At 31.0% G+C, this 17,229-nt stretch overlaps 1 pseudogene; it reads left to right on the top strand.

The window, feature by feature from the left end:
* Positions 1–1,113: 1,113 nt before the first annotated feature.
* LOC120178605 lies at positions 1,114–6,913 on the top strand (annotated as a pseudogene).
* Positions 6,914–17,229: the final 10,316 nt, after the last annotated feature.

Here is a 17,229-nt window from a genome sequence, read left to right as displayed (position 1 = left end):
GTTGTTCCTCTCGATAATCTAAGAGGTGCAGGATGTTGTATAAGATATTAATATGTGTATGGACAGCAAGGTAAAAGGAGATACCTTTTCTGATTGAAAAATCATTATGAATTGATTATTTACTGCCAAAGTGAACCGTGCATAACTACTCCAAAGAAATTCAAAACCAAGAATATGAATACTCAACTACTATCTCCAAAACAGAAAATCAAGAGGAAAAGGGTAAGTATTATCAACAAGGGAATGAGCAATGTACCTATAGAAGTTATCAATCTTCCAAGTGAATTTTGATGAAGGAGGATCCTGCACAAAGGTATTTACGGTCCGTGTTATCAAATTGAAAAATCAAAAACTCCTTCCAGTGATTCCCACATTAAACAATAACAATATCGTGGGAGGTTGCATTGACGTAAAGTGATAAAAAAATCAAAAGCAGTGAAATACATAAAGAAATCAAAATTAAAGATAACGGAAAGAAACTCCAAATGCATCAAATTGGTTAACTGAAAAGAAAAAAAGAAAGATAGAATGAGAATGTGGGCTATGAAATTGACAGGGTTAGGGAATCTATCTCTGTGGGGGTGAATTTATAGAGAATTATCAGAAAGTATAATTTTGTAATACAACACATGGGTTATAAAATTACAGTTACTAAGCAATGCTGATTACTATGGAAACAAAAAGCAATAAAAGAAAACTAAATCAGAAGCATTTGAAAACCTAAAGAAATCAAAATTGAAAATGATTGAAAAATCATTATGAATTGATTATTTACTGCCAAAGTGAACCGTGCATAACTAATCCAAAAAAATTCAAACCCAAGAATATGAATACTCAACTACTATCTCCAAAACAAAAAATCAAGAGGAAAAGGGTAAGTATTATCAACAAGGGAATGAGCAATGTACCTAGAGAAGTTATCAATCTTCCAAGTGAATCTTGATGAAGGAGGATCCTGCACAAAGGTATTTACGGTCCGGGTTATCCAATTGAAAAATCAAAAACTCCTTACTCCAAAGAAATTCAAACCCAAGAATATGAATACTCAACTACTATCTCCAAAACAAAAAATCAAGAGGAAAAGGGTAAGTATTATCAACAAGGGAATGAGCGATGTACCTAGAGAAGTTATCAATCTTCCAAGTGAATCTTGATGAAGGAGGATCCTGCACAAAGGTATTTACGGTCCGGGTTATCCAATTGAAAAATCAAAAACTCCTTCCAGTGATTCCCACAATAAACAAGAACAATATCGTGGGAGGTTGCATTGACGTAAAGTGATAAAGAAAATCAGAAGCAGTGAAATACATAAAGAAATCAAAATTAAAGATAACGGAAAGAAACTCCAAATGCATCAAATTGGTCAACTGAAAAGAAAAGAAGAAAGATAGAATGAGAATGTGGGATATGAAATTGAGAGGGTTAGGGAATCTATCTCTGTGAGGGTGAATTTATAGAGAATTATCAGAAAGTATAATTTAGTAATTTGTTACCGTTACAACACATGGGTTATAAAATTACAGTTACTAAGCAATGCTAATTACTATGGAAACAAAAAGTAATAAAAGAAAACTAAATCAGAAGCATTTGAAAACCTAAAGAAATCAAAATTGAAAATGATGCTTCAAATTAGTAAAATAAAAAATAAAAAGAAAGATAGGAAGAGAACCTCGATGGATGAATTTATTCTACTCTGTGAGGAGAAGCCACCAATATTGAGATGCGATCGAGAATGTAGACGATGAAATAGCAGGAACACCTTTTAAAAAAAAATTCATTTGGAGAAAAAATTAAAGATATTGTCTTAAAAACTATTTAAAAATAGTTATAAATAAAATATTAAAAAAATTCTCAACTATTATAACAATTTGTGTTCGGATTTAAGGTAATCGTTTTATATAATGACTAGATAAAGTTTGAACTGTAAAAATATTATTAAAATATTATTAACTATTATTTGAAATAAAAAAATTAAATCGATAACATCTTATTAATCAGTGTGATCAACTTAAAGTAGAGATATTTAAATAATAGATTAACTACACATATGATCACTTATGTTTGTACTTTATCCACTTTTGGTCACTGATTTCAGAAAACATAAGATATTGTCACTTTCGTTTTTATTTAATTAAGATGTGGTAACCCCGAGTTAATTGCCGTTAACAGCAGTTAAATATTTTGATATAATCATATATTTGGTTCATGCTATTTACATATTCTCTCAATTTAGTCATACTTTTAAATCTATTATGTTAGTTTGTCAACTATAAGATTTATTCGACTGATGTATATGATAAAGTAAGTTTGATTATATTATTTATCATTTATCATTTTATCACATTCTCTTATATCTTTGGTCACTCTAATCACTTATAAATTTGTTTTATTATCTTTTTATCAATTTAATTTTGTCAAAATAATTATAAAATTCACAAAACTTTAACATTTATCTCTTTCTTTCTTAGAGGGTTAAATACTTTGTCGGGTTTAATGGTTTTGCACGTGATCAACCAAAAAATTAAATAGTAAGAAACATGCTTTCAATAAGAAAAATAATATATTATGAAACTAACTTCATCATAACATCATCGATAGTGATTTGAGCATTAGGTAATTAAAATTCTGACTTGATGATTTTCATTGATTTTGAATAAATTTTGAGGAAAACAAAATTATTGATAAGAAAATGGGGATAAAAGGTAAACATTGTTATACCATCTATTTCATGTACGTTGGTAGATGATAATTGAAAGGATTTAAGATCTTTTTATAAAAGAAAAAAAAACACATCATAAACTACGTTAAAATATTAATGGTTTGATGACTAAAAATGAATTAAAAAACTTTAGCGTGTACATTGTTTATTTTTTTTAGTGTATTCGTATTCATTTAAATTTCTAATATCGTGTACATGCTCAATTATTTATTTTTAAAGATGTTCTTATTCATTTGTTTAGCGTTAGCGGACGTGTTCATGCTCTTCATGCTTCATAGTTTAAATACTGAAACTCATCATGCGTTCAATTGAGTTCCAAAATCAATATTTAACATATAAAAATAAAATAAAAGGGAAAGAAGAATCGGAAAAACAAGCATATAAACGAGATGCAAACTGAGCTTATGAATGAGCCAATAAACGAACTTTCAAATGAATTTGTTCATGAACATAAATAGACTAAACACACCTCGTGTTCGTTTATTTATTAAATAAACATAAAATTTTTATTCATACTTATATATTTAATCGAATAAACGAATATTATACGAACAATTTATTAAACACTCAATTTATTTGTTCGTTTTGTTTTGAGTGACCTCTTCCAAAATCCATGAAATGAAGATCAAGATAGACATGCAATATTACACATATGCAAACTAAAAACATCATGGCTTTGCAAAATCCACACCATCCCTAATCTTTATGTACATCATTGCAGCATCAACTTTATGAAAGACAGAGTGTGTTTGGATTTATTTTGATTGTTGGTTCGTTCTTTAATTTTTTCCCCACTTGATACCATCTTATAGTTATTATGTTTTCAATATTTAATTGGGCTTTTTTCCCTTTTTCTTGTAATGTGTTTTATATGTATAATTAATTTGTGTATAATTGTTTTGGTTTCAGAATGTTGATCGGTTGGATAGTGAGATCATATATGATTGGGACTTTGACTATGATTACTTTGGCTTCAAAACCCTTGAGAGGTATTATCTCTTGAAGGTTCAAGGGAAGGTTATAGAAAGGCCTCAGCACATGTTAATGAGAGTTGCCGTTGGAATCCATAAGGATGATATTGATTATGCTGTAAAAACTTATCAGATGTCCCAAAGATGGTTCACTCATGCTTCTCCCGCACTTTTCAATGTTGTGTAAGGAAACAATCGAGTTCCCCTAATCAAATGCCATTGTTTATTCAATTTTTTGTTTACATGATTAGCTCTCTTTGGATTGTGCTGTGGTAGTTGAGCAGCTGCTTCCTGGTGTGCATGAAAGATGATAGTTTTTAAGGAATATATGAAACTTTGAAGGAGTGTGATGTTATCAGCAAATCAACTGGAGGTATTGGTGTTTCAATTCATAACATTCGGGCCACAGATAGTTATATTAGTGGAACAAATGGTACATCTAATGGAATTGTCCCAATGCTGCGTGTGTTCAATGATACTACTTGATATGTTGATCAAGGAGGGGAAAAAGAAAGGGTATACTCAATTCTTTACGATGTTTTATGAAAATTGTTGGTTTTCGTTTTGTTAAAAATGGTGCTGCTGATTCATTTAGGCGCTTTTGCTGTATATTTGGAGCCATGGCATGCTGACATTTTTGTGTTTCTGGATCTTAGGAAGAACCATGGGAAGGTACTTTTATATTGCCTGAATTTGCTTGCATGGGCTATAATGTTTGGTTGTTAAAGTTCTAAAATTTGTATTTTTCTGCAATAATGTATAATATTATATTATATCAAATAATGTCTGAATTTTGTATCTACAGGAAGAGCACCGGGCTCGTGATCTATTTTATGCCCTTTGGGTGCCTGATTTTTTATGCAAAGAGTTGAGAGTAATGGACAATGGCCATTATTCTATCCTAATGAGGCTCTAGGCCAGGCAGATTGTTGGGGTGAAGAGTTTGAAAAGATGTATATTCATTATGAAAGAGAGGTTAATGCTGTTGTACTTTTGTTATTCTTTTTTCCAACATAAAAAGAATAGTTACTGAAAGTTTCTGTTTAATATATAGGGCAAGGCAAAGAAGGTTGTCCAAGCGAAGAACATGTGGTTTGAGATACTGAAATCCCAGATAGAAATTGGTACCCCTTACATGCTATTTAAGGTGATTTGTCCAAACAAGATTTGTATTTTGTTGTGTTTTTATGTTGTATGATGAGCAGTGGCGGAGTAACATATAGTTAAGGGTGGGCACGTGCCCACCTTGGAATTTGAATTTTCTTTGGTTAGTTTCTTATTTTACTGATGGTGCCCATTTTGAAATTTTATTTGTGTCCACCCCGTTCAAAAAATTTGTGTTGTTAGTCTATGTGTTCCCACCTAAAAAATATTTATGGATCTATCACTGATGATGAGTAATAGAAAAAGCAATCAACAAAATTTTGGCACCATTAAATCTTCTGTGTGCTGAGATAATAGAATACACAAGTCCAACGGAAATCGCTGTTTACAATCTGGCATCTATCGCACTGCCTAGATATGTGAGGGAAAAGGCAAGTGATACATAGTTTTAACGTTTTGGATAGTTACTCCTTGGGGTCTGCTTATTTACACATTTAGCCTTATTACTTATCTTCTCTTCAGGGAGTTCCACTGGAGTCTCATCCGTAAGCTTGTTGAGAGTAGAGGTTCTCATAATAGATTTTTTAACTTTGACAAGCTTGCAGAGGTTTGATTTTTTACCTTACAAATGTACTCATCCATATAGCACATATTTGAGATGGATTGAATGTAGTAGTATTTTTGTTAATATTATTATGATTTTGATTTCCTTTTCTTGGGATGTTGTGTCAGGTTACTGAAATTGTAACCAGAAATCTGAACAAAATTATTGATGTCAATTACTACCCTGTTTAAACTGCCAAAAGATCAATTTGCGTCATAGGGCCATTGGTATTGGAGTTCAAGGACTTGCAGATACATTGTAACACTCTAAACTAGTACGACATACGGTTGACCGATGAAAATACCACATAGAACCATTAGAGTGGCTAACGAAAATTTTCTTTTAACTTTTTATATTTTAAAAATGACTATTTGTAACCATTTATGTTAAAATAAATCAACTACAATTTAAATAAAATAATTTGCATTAGAAGCTCCCAAAATAATATTTAAATCATACAGATCATAGTTTAAAATGAGTTACAATTCATAGTTTGCTAGAAACTTTCTCAACTCACTCAAGATTTAACTTTTCTTTTCCTTTAGCTCTTGAGTTTTCTCCTATCTCATTCACTAAACAAAATGAGAAAATGGATTGCCAATCCAACTAGGGGTTGAATAACATCTAAACAAACTCCCTATAACTCAAAACTTAACTAGAATCAATATATTCTCACAAATCTCTCAACTATTTTTGGTTCTATGCATAAAAACTAATGAAATGGAACTTAAAACAAAGCTTGGAGGATGAATATTGACATTCTCACCCTAGTTTCACCACACTATACTTGAAATGCTTGAACTCTCACTTGGAATGGGAAGAAAGAAATTATGGAAGAAAGAAGAACATTTGGTGAGAAGATAAGGGGGAGCGGTTCACGAAAAAATATAATATATGGGAGGGTTTTCAGCTTTCAAAATTAACCATGGGTAAACTACACTTTTAGTCCCCAAATTTCTAATTTACATAACACCCATAACCAACCACCAAAACTTTGGGCCCTAACTCCAGCCCAAAAATAATAAACTTGGTCCATTAATTTATAAGGTCCATTGGGCTCATCTTTGGGTCTCGGTTTGATCCGAACTACTAACTCGGGTTACATACATTCATCTTACTTGACATGTCCTTTGATTCACCCGAGGTATATTTGATCACCAATACATTGATTCGGTATACCTTTCAACTCAAATTAGTTTTATCTGATATTTTTCTGGTTTTGAATTTCAAGCTCAGCAACTGAGCAAGAAGATATTTGAGACCATATACTACTATGCTTTGAAAGCTTCTTCGAGTATAGCAGAGAAAGAAGGCCCCTATAAGACATATAATGGGAGTCATGTCAGTAAGGTTGGTGATTTTGACAGTTCTTTTAAGTGCAATCAAAGAATTTAGATTTGGTTATTCAATTTGATTGGAAATTGTAATGCCTTATATTGTCATTTATTGATCTGTTTTACTCATTATGAGTTGTTTGTTCAATTTCAGGGCATTCTTCATAAAGATCCTCGGTAACTATCCATAGGTCATAAAGATCCTCGGTAACTATCCATAGGTCCCGAAGAACCTAGGTAAACTATCCATATGTTCCTTAGAACATAGGTATACTGTCCATATGTCTCGAAAGACATAGGTAGTTCTTCGACTCTTGGCATATCAACTATACTTACAGTTCTCATAACTCATATCATGGCATTGTCTTTTACCTTATTACATATTCATACATCATATCACATTTTCTTTTTCTATAGCTCTTTATCACATGTTCATATGATCATCTTATTACCTATACCTTTTCATATAACCATTACATACATACATACATACATGTCATCATTTATGTTTTTATCATACTCCTATAGTATTATCCTTCATCTCTTTATCTCTTGTTCATTTTTCATCCAATAACTTAGATAAATGTATATTTATCACGTATACTAGTTCCTAGTTCCCATCACACTAGCATATTTTCATATAATTCATGTCACCCCTCATATGATTTCATATTCATATTCTATATATTTCATATTCTTTCTTATGTCCTTTTCATACTTCTTATTTCATATTCTTATGAAATCATATTGATCATTTTAACTATTTCACATATTTAACACATTTATCTACCTATTTACACCACTCATATCATATATATATATATACTGTAACATGTCAATACATATGCTCATTCATACCTATAAACCATAACAAACACGGCACACACACTTCATATACCTAATATAGATATCTCGTAACTCATTCATATATAAGCTCTAATCTGGAAAATAGACTTACCACAATCTGCATAGTATATCCCATAATGTATATGGTATGAATTCATATCATATTTAATAATATTGAATGAATCATGTATCAAGATATTAAATCTAGACTTATCGCAATTCTAAAACTGAATATACTAACATAATCATGTTATGCACATGCACTCACCTTAGCCTTGTTTGAATTGAATTAATTCTAACCCTTCGATTACTTTGAAGCAAAGTCACGTTCAATATCTACATAAGCATAATTTTCAAGATGATTATCAGATGCCTAAGTCTTGAAATTAACCTCTAATAGCCTACCAATTTAAGGAATTAATAGTTTAGTTTCTCTTCTTTCTTCTTCTTTTTTTTTCATTATGGGGAAATCGGTTCCCCCCCTGGGGGTATCGATTCCCCTCTAGCATTCTGGAAATTCATATTCGTTTGAGGGGGGATCGATTCCCCTTGAATGGGTACCGATTCCCCTAGCCCAGAAATCCCATTTTGAGCTCGAAAATCACTTTATTTCAGCTCAAACCTTCTTATTTCACTTCCTTTAATACTCATAACTTTAATACACATACTTAAACTTATTTCGATTCCATAATCACTTCTTTAACTTCAAATCTAGTCATTCCTATGAAATTGCAAAAATTATACTAGTTTTGCAACATGTTCAAATTCCTATTCTAACACTTCCTATCCCTTAATTAACTTGATTACAAGTCAAATTCAACTTCAATTCTCAATATAAACTTTATTTCGATATTTCATTCAAAAACTTCAAATCTTTAAATCCTCATAAACTCTTCATTTTGTTGTTTTAAAGCAAATTAATCTTTCCTTAATCTTACTTAGCATCTAATAATCAAAGCTAAACTTAAATTTCAGCACATAATCAACTCAAGAGAAAACTCACCTTTGCTTGGCTTCACACGTGAAGAAGAAGAAGAAAAAAAAGGGAACTCTGGAAACCTCTAAACTTTGTTTCCTTCCTTCCATGTGTATCTATATATACCATATATTATTATATTTTTCTTTTCTTTACAAATGACCATACTATCCTTTCATTCCTTATTCTTTTCAATTTGATCTTACCCCTCATTTCTCATATAAGTCTTTAAACCACTCAATTATTCTAATTTAAATCACCAAATTTTGAAACCTTACAATTTAATCACTAACCCGGTATTGAGGATGTTACATCGAAGGCGGTTGCTTACAACATATATTAAAAGTTGAGGAAAATGTATGTGGCAACCAAGGGGATTCATATTCAGTCTATGGAACTGCCTTCTTTCATTGATATGGTGTTGCTTCTTTTGTAGCTCGAATCTCAGTCGGATAATACAAAACAGCCTGTCATAAAAAAATAGTGAAGTATAGACGATGTCATACCTGAACTTGTCTTTCAGCAGGCAATTGCAGCAAGCAGATATATAATCAGGAAATGCAACATTATAATCCACAAAGGGGACATAGTTGACATCCAATAACTAACTAAAAAAACCAAAACTTGTACTTCAACATATTTTTGATTGTAAAAGTTCTTACCAATCAGAACTTCAGAAAACAATATTGTCATGAGCCATAGAGGCAAACAATGTATAAAAGTTCTATCACATGTAAACAAATACACCAAAAATAAACAAGAATAAGAGAATTATAGTCAATGTTGAAGAACTGAAGGCAATTTATAAAACATGGAAGAGACTATATCAGAATTTGGTTGGGGGTCACCTTTGGTTGCAGTTGGATGAACTTTTCAGTGGCTTCAAGAAGTCGAGTGTTGTCGACTCCGAGTTTAGAAAATATTCGACGAGCAAAACCATTCTTCTGCTCCAAGAGGGCCTTCATCAAGTGTTCTGTTTCCACTATTTGATGCTTTTTCTCTGTAGCCACATCTGGAGAAGAAACAATGGCTTGCCAGGCGATTTCTTTAAACTCTTGTTGAGTAATCTGTCATGACATCCCACCACTGACTCAACAAACAATCTAAAACGAAAATAACATTGAATACCAATCTACTTCGCATTGTTATAAAAAGATCAAAATTCCCAATGCTTAATAAAGTATAAAAACACTTGATAAGCAGATTTCCTTAATTCGATAAAATATTGACAACTCTAAATTAATACGGATCCAATCTCCCTAACACCCAAAAAAAACTAAATTCATTAAAAGAATCTAAAAACAAGATGATCGGACGAAATATCTTGAGTCGATGAAACGAAACTCGTCAAGTACTTAACGAACTTACCCTTCTAGCTGAAGCTTTGCAACGAACAAAAAAGACGTCGAACAAGTCCTTGAAAACCTCCGGAGAGCCCCGTTTTTTCTTAACCTGAAGGGGCTTAAAGGATTTTAAAGAGTTTGGTCTTGAAAGCAAGGTGGGAGAAATGCATGGGTGAGTGGAAAAGAGTGTTGTTATTAGAAATGGAACGCATAGCACATAACTGACGTTTTATGTGGTAGAGCAAACTCCCACATCCAAGGGAAAAGCAAAGAGAGAATGGTTTTTTAAGTAAGAAGCAGCCTAATCCAATGTGTGGCCGCATGCTCATTGGTTATTGCTGGGGCTTTGGGTACAGAGCGTTGGAAGATACTAGGGCGTTGGGTGGATTCGGACTTGTTTTTTAGGGTTTAGAAATCCCGGATACTGATTCGAATTTGAGATCCCTGATATTGACATGCTTCACATACAGTGGTGCGAAGGGTACTTTTTTGGTTTTTGGAAGTTATATATGATTGATTTTCTATCTTGTGAATAAAGGCAACATACTCATGACTCGGTTACTTTTAGGACATAATGAGGATGCCTGGTAACTGCAATTTACGTGTTTTTTAATGGCTTATTTGGTGCTGTTTTTCTCTTCTAAATGTCATGGCTGATTCTGTTTTTACTGGTTTATCATATATTTTGTGTTCATTGTTGGTTATCAATATTCAGATTCAAAGATCCTTCAAATATTTACCGTCATTTGGAAGTAAAGTATTATGTAGAATTGTCCTCCTCTACCGGTGTTAATTTGTGTATATTAACTTATGGTTTGGTAAATTATTTATGAACTGTCCATGTGAGTTATTAAGTTAAATAAATGAATATGAACAAAATTTTTATGTTCATAATAAACTTAAACATAAGTATGTTTGGTTTGTCTATGTTCATGAACAAGTTCGTTTATAAATTTGCTTCTCGACTCGTTTATATGGTTGTCTTTTTCTTTTTATTTTTTTCATATTTTAAATATTAGTGAAGTTAGGGACTAAATTAAACACAATGTGAACTTTGAAGCTTAAACTGTGAAACTTTTAGAGCTTAAGGATTAGTGGTGTAATTTCATTATTTTAATGAAAGAGTACAAATTAAAAAATGAATATGTTTACAAATGCCAAACGAATATATTCACGAATGTTAAACGCATATGTTCGTGAATGTTAAATGAATTGAACATTTAAATTTTAAAATAAACAAAAGAACACAAATATGATATTAAAAATTTAAATGAATATGAATTGAACATAAACAAAAATACATTAACAAATATTAATATAAATAAAAATGAATTAAAATTAAAACTTATTTGAAAATTTTAATAAAGTGTTGATCAAACCAAAAATACAATGAAAAATATTAATCTAAATAAATAAATAATAATAATTTTCAATTTTGAATTATAGTAGAAAATTTTCCAATTAACTCTCTATTATTATTTTTCTATCAAAATGTGTCATTTCTAAATCTTTTGTGTAAGTGTCAGGCTGACAGTGGGGCCTCCTATTATATTTTCTTTCTTTCTTATTACAAGCATACAAACCCCAACCCATGCCTAATTTAAACAAGGCCCAAAAGAAATTACAAAGTGTACAAACCGAGACCAAACAAACTAAAAATTCAATGACTTTAGTACAGGTTTTAAAAATTAGATGACCAAAATATAAATACTCTGAAAATTTACAGACTACTAGTATATTTTACCAAAAAAACACTTTTACTAAAATCAAACTCAGACTATTAAAAATTATAAAATAATAATTCGACTATTAGTATATTCTAAAATCATTCTTTTTCATTGAAAATGACTACAATATGAACATTAATCTCCTGACAGTGATACGATAAAATTTAATCTTGAAATCTCAAACGACTATTATATGCCAGTCAGCATATTAACATCAAACTCAGACGACCGTCAAGTTTTTAATAGAAAAAGACGAATTTAAAATATATAAATAGTCGAATTACCATTTTATAACTTTTAATAGTATGAAAACTCAACAAAACAATATTCTATAATCAAATAATAATTTTATAACTTTTAATAGCTGAAAGTATCAACAACTCATTTATATATTTTATCCTAAATTTTATAAAATATGCTTTTTTATATAGAATATTTTTTTCATCTAGAATAAACGTTAATTTAATATTTTTATAACAACTTCAATAATCATTTTGCTGTGCTCCACATGCTTCTGATTATATTTATGCTTTACACCTGGATACTGTAAAATTTCTCCATTTATTCCCCGTCTAAAATCTCTTCAGCAATCTCACAATCAAAAGCTTTTATTTGTAAAAATAAAATAAAATAAAACTCGAGGCCCAACTCATTCAGTCTTCATTGGCGACCGAGTTTGTGAGTGATAGTGTTAGAGAAAAAGAAATATAAGATCTCTTTCTACCAGTCTTTGTAATGCTAATAGAAAATCAAGTATAAATTAATGGCACTACTAATGTGTCATTTAAAGAAAATCACTAAAAGGGTAGTATTTAGTTTTGAATATGTATTAAACACCAAACATTTTGCATATTTTGGATCATGAATATGTCGCTCTTCCGGCTGCTGAACCCTACCTCTGGCTGAACCGTTTCCATGGTGGGCAGGCTATTAAACAGAAAAGATAACTCTTCTCGAGACTCCCGTCGACGTTTCCGGACTCCCTAACGTTACCGTCAGTCGTCGCGTCCCGATTTAGAAATTTTAACTCGATTCCCTTTTGAAGCTCGCGCGGAACGTGCTATCGGACGGGCTTCCCCCGTCTCTTAGGATCGACTAACCCATGTGTTCCTACAAAGAGCGAGTCATCAGCTCGTGTAGACTACGTCCCTGTCCTTTGTACACACCGCCCGTCGCTCCTACCGATTGACTGATTCGGTGAAGTGTTCGGATCACGGCGACGTGGGCGGTTCGCTGCCCGCGACGTCGCGAGAAGTCCACTGAACCTTATTATTTAGAGGAAGGAGTCGTAACAAAGAAACACTATTATAATACCATTAGAACATGTAGAAGAAACACACTTATGACTTACCTCTGCAGTGCTCCTTCCCTCTCTCGCATTAACTACATCTCTTTCCTCTCTAGCATTTATCTACATTGGCATCAACAACTTGCTAAAAAATAAAATCTTTACAAAAGTCAAATGCGAAGTGCATTATGAGAGGACCGTTCAGAAGTATTTAACTAATGATAATTAATTCATTGTCATACTAGATCTCACTAAAACATCAATAACTAATTGAATGAGGAATATTTTGGCTTCAATTAAAAATGTCTTGTCAGATTACTAACAGCATACAAGATTGGAAAAAGTCAAGTTATTGTTGCAGGATTCGTATGAAAAGATTGTGAATATGGTTAACTTAATATAGAAGGCTAACACAACTTCAGTAAAAGAAAAAAAAATTGGGAGGAGGGTAGAAGAACATTAAGAATAATATATTGCAGATGGAAGAAAGTGCAAAGATATGTAACGTTCCTTCTCGTTACTTTGAACAAGCACAATTGTTTGGAACTAGAAGAGAAAGAAAATCAAAAACTTCTTATGCAAAACACTGAAATTATATATCCTCGTACAAAAATATTTACAATATCAAGCAATTCCTCATCACAAATTTCATCTAAATGTAAACATATTACATATACAAATAATCCTAATATATCACATAAATTCTAAGTCTGATATATCAATATATTTCACGTAGCATCTTTCGAACAAAATACCAGACAACAAATAATCGCAAAACAATCATGATCATAATAAACAGTGAATATGTAAGTCAATCAGAAACCTCACAAACAAAGTATAACATCCTATAGTGACACACCTTGACAAAAAGATTAACACGGTGTCTTTAAAGTGCATAAAGTCACAATTCACATCATAGATCGAATCAAACAATGATAATCACAGTCTGAATATTATGTAAATAATAATGCACCCATACGCCTTACACACCGTCCAAAACGTATGTTCCATAGATCCACTAACTACAACACACCATCTAAAGTAAGGTCCGCCACAAAGACAAAGGCCACTTATTTCGAAGTGACATTCAACACATCAAGCGAATACACTAAACTTCCCCTATCAATCCAAACCCAATATAACATCATAACATATTTCATTCGAATTTTGATCTAATTCGAATGTAAAATATTACATATACAAATAATCTAAATGCATCGCATAAATTCTAAATCTAATATATCAACATATTTCACATAACATTTTCAAACAAATAATAATAATAATAATAATATAAAACAAGCAATAATAATCATTGTTCGAATATTATGCAAATAATCATGCAGCCGTACACCTTACAAATCATTCGAAGTGCAGTGGCCACTGAATCCAAAGTGACATCCTTGTATAACTTGACAACATATATCATCAGAATTCTAATTTTATCCGAATGTAAGAATATTACATATATAAATAATCCAAATGCATTGCCTAATTTCTAAGTTCGATATATCAACATTTCACAAGACATTTTCCAAACAAAATACCATACAATCAATAATCTCAAAACAATTATGCTCACAATAAACAAAGAAAATGTCAATCAATCAGATAACTAACAAAAAAAATATTGCACCCTACAGAGAGACGTTGAATCAAACATTATACAATTCACATCATAATTCACATAATCTACACATCATGTCTTTAAAATCTACAAAGTCACAATTCATATCATAATCCGAATCAAACAATGATAATCATTATCCAAATCAAACATTAATAATCCAAGTTTGAATTATATAATTTAATTTAAGAATAAATTATCCAAATCAAACAATGATAATCATTATCTAAATCAAATGATAATTTAAATTAATTTCATTTAAGAATATATTAACATAATTTAAATTAATATATTCTTATGATATTTTATAATTTATAATTTAAATTTTATTATTATTATATTTATAAATTATATAAATAATTTAATTTAAGAATAAATTAACAAATCAGAGTTTAAAAACCAATCAGTAAGGAAAACAAATCAAAACATTATAAGCAACGTACCATTGTTCTCTTGTTTCAAGTATACCTCTAATTTGAAACATCTTCACTGCTCAAAGACAAGTTGACCGCGTACGGATTGGAGCTCCTAAGATGCAAAAGGAATTTAGTAAGTAAATTTTCTAAGCTATTTTTCCAAACTTATACAATTAAAACAGTCGAAGAACTATGTGGCCCATCATAATACATCTGAAAAAACTATACCTTGTACAGGTCTTTGTTTTAAGCCTCTGCTACATATGCTAGTTTTTTCTTTAACTGGACAGGCAACAATTTCTCATTCTGGAGGGGTGATTCTAGTTCTTCTTTCTCTGTCTTGAGCATTGCTAGAGTATGCTCGTCAGTCTCCTCACCTTTGGATTTTTGCATGCACTCAATACTTAAGTGAAAGAAATAAACCAGACTATACAGAAAATACGAATATGAACACATTAAATCTTCAATGTCAGATATATAAAACAGAAGCATTCAAGACATACTCAGAGTATGTGTTTTGTATCAGAGGATTTCAAGTTCAACCATAGATTTTCAATTAAGCTTAAATGGAATTGATATTGAATACAGATTTCGAGTCTCGAGTGTTCTCCTTGCCAGGGTTAGGCAATGAACTACATTTACTGTCCCGTACTTGACAATAATGCATAACTATTTTCACTTAAAAATAATGTTAAACCATTGAAACATAAGAAAACTTCAAACTTCAAATTTGGCCATCAATGCAACTATTAGATATAGGTTCACATCACTATCTCAAAAAGAATCTTAGTCAATATAGTCTATGATTTCATGCAAATGCATAACTAAACTTTTTAAGATAAGAAAGGGAGGTCTCATTAAAACCCCCTTCATATCCATTGAAATACAAGAATGTATCTCAATAAACATAGAAATGAGGAAAAGAGTGCCTCAAATGTATAACTAAATTAAAGACTAATTTACACAATTCAATCTATTTATGTAACAATAGAACTAGAAGCTTAACAGGAAAGAGAAATTATTTAGTAAGAAGTAAGTCTGTAACGTATCCTGGTGGTGGATCAAAGCTGAGCTTTGACCCTCGTCGCCTATTTGTGGTGAGGGGGTGTTTTGTACATTCTAGTTATACCTGACGTCCATTACGTCCAAAGGACTATAGAAGGAAAAAGACATCATTTTTCGGTTATAGATCTTCTCTATTTCTAGGTTTCTAGAAATATCGTTAAATGATACTAACATTTACGATGAACTATTTACTTAATCACACATTGTTGACAAAAGTTTCTCTCTTATGAAAGAACATTTGAAAGGATATTCATGGTGATAATAGAACCAGACATTGTTTGAAACTTAGATTGCTGCAGACAAAATTCCGTCAACACAAATAAAAAATCTAACAAAGAGGGTCCAATCTTAACAGTTCAAAATGAATCAACATCTACAGTGATTATGCCACCATGGTACTAGCATAAACATAATACTTTAAAAGCAGTTCTTTCATCTTACAAGGAAAAGGTTAGGAACTCACAAAAACAGTAAAATCAACAGTATTTTGCTTTGACTTGTCCGAACTATGACCATCCTGAAAAAAAGTATAAGAGTCAGCTTTCAAATTACATATCATTAGTCGATCAAATCCTCAACTACCTAGAAACTTTACTCCTCTAACGAAATTTACACAAACAATCAAGTTTTTAGGAATTTGGGCGGAAACTGCATAGGAACTATGAAAAATCTCAAAAAGAACAAGCATTGCATGCCATTAATTAAGGTTTCTATCTAAAAGTACATTAAGGATGATAACAAAGCCCATATATTAAGCCCCCAACGCCAGCATTTCAAGCACAAACAATTTTAATGCCCAAAAATAAATATATAATAATTTATAATTTATAATTTATAGTGTAAATATTAATATTATGATTTTGATAAATATATAAATAATTTAATTTAATTTAATTTAAGAATAAATTAATAAATCAAAGGTTGAAAACCATTCAATAAGGGAAACAAATCAAAACACTATAAACAATGTACGGAAAATGCGTTATAAAAATTTTAAATAATATTAGAATAATCTAAATTAATTTAATTTAAGAATATATTAATATAATTTATAGAATATGATTGGAAATGTCAGCTTCAAATATGTGATTTTCTTGATTTATAGCCTATTTGAAATGCAAAAAAATTTCAAGTTCACAACAAAAAACAAAGAGATTTTAAGGCTAAAGTGTTGTTCCTGGATCTGGATGTTACCTGTAGAGTTAACAT

Source organism: Hibiscus syriacus, unplaced genomic scaffold, assembly GCF_006381635.1.
Source record: "Hibiscus syriacus cultivar Baekdansim isolate YM2019G1 unplaced genomic scaffold, ASM638163v2 tig00112354_pilon, whole genome shotgun sequence".
Classification (NCBI taxonomy): Eukaryota; Viridiplantae; Streptophyta; class Magnoliopsida; order Malvales; family Malvaceae; genus Hibiscus; species Hibiscus syriacus.
This window is presented reverse-complemented; position numbering and strand designations above follow the sequence as displayed.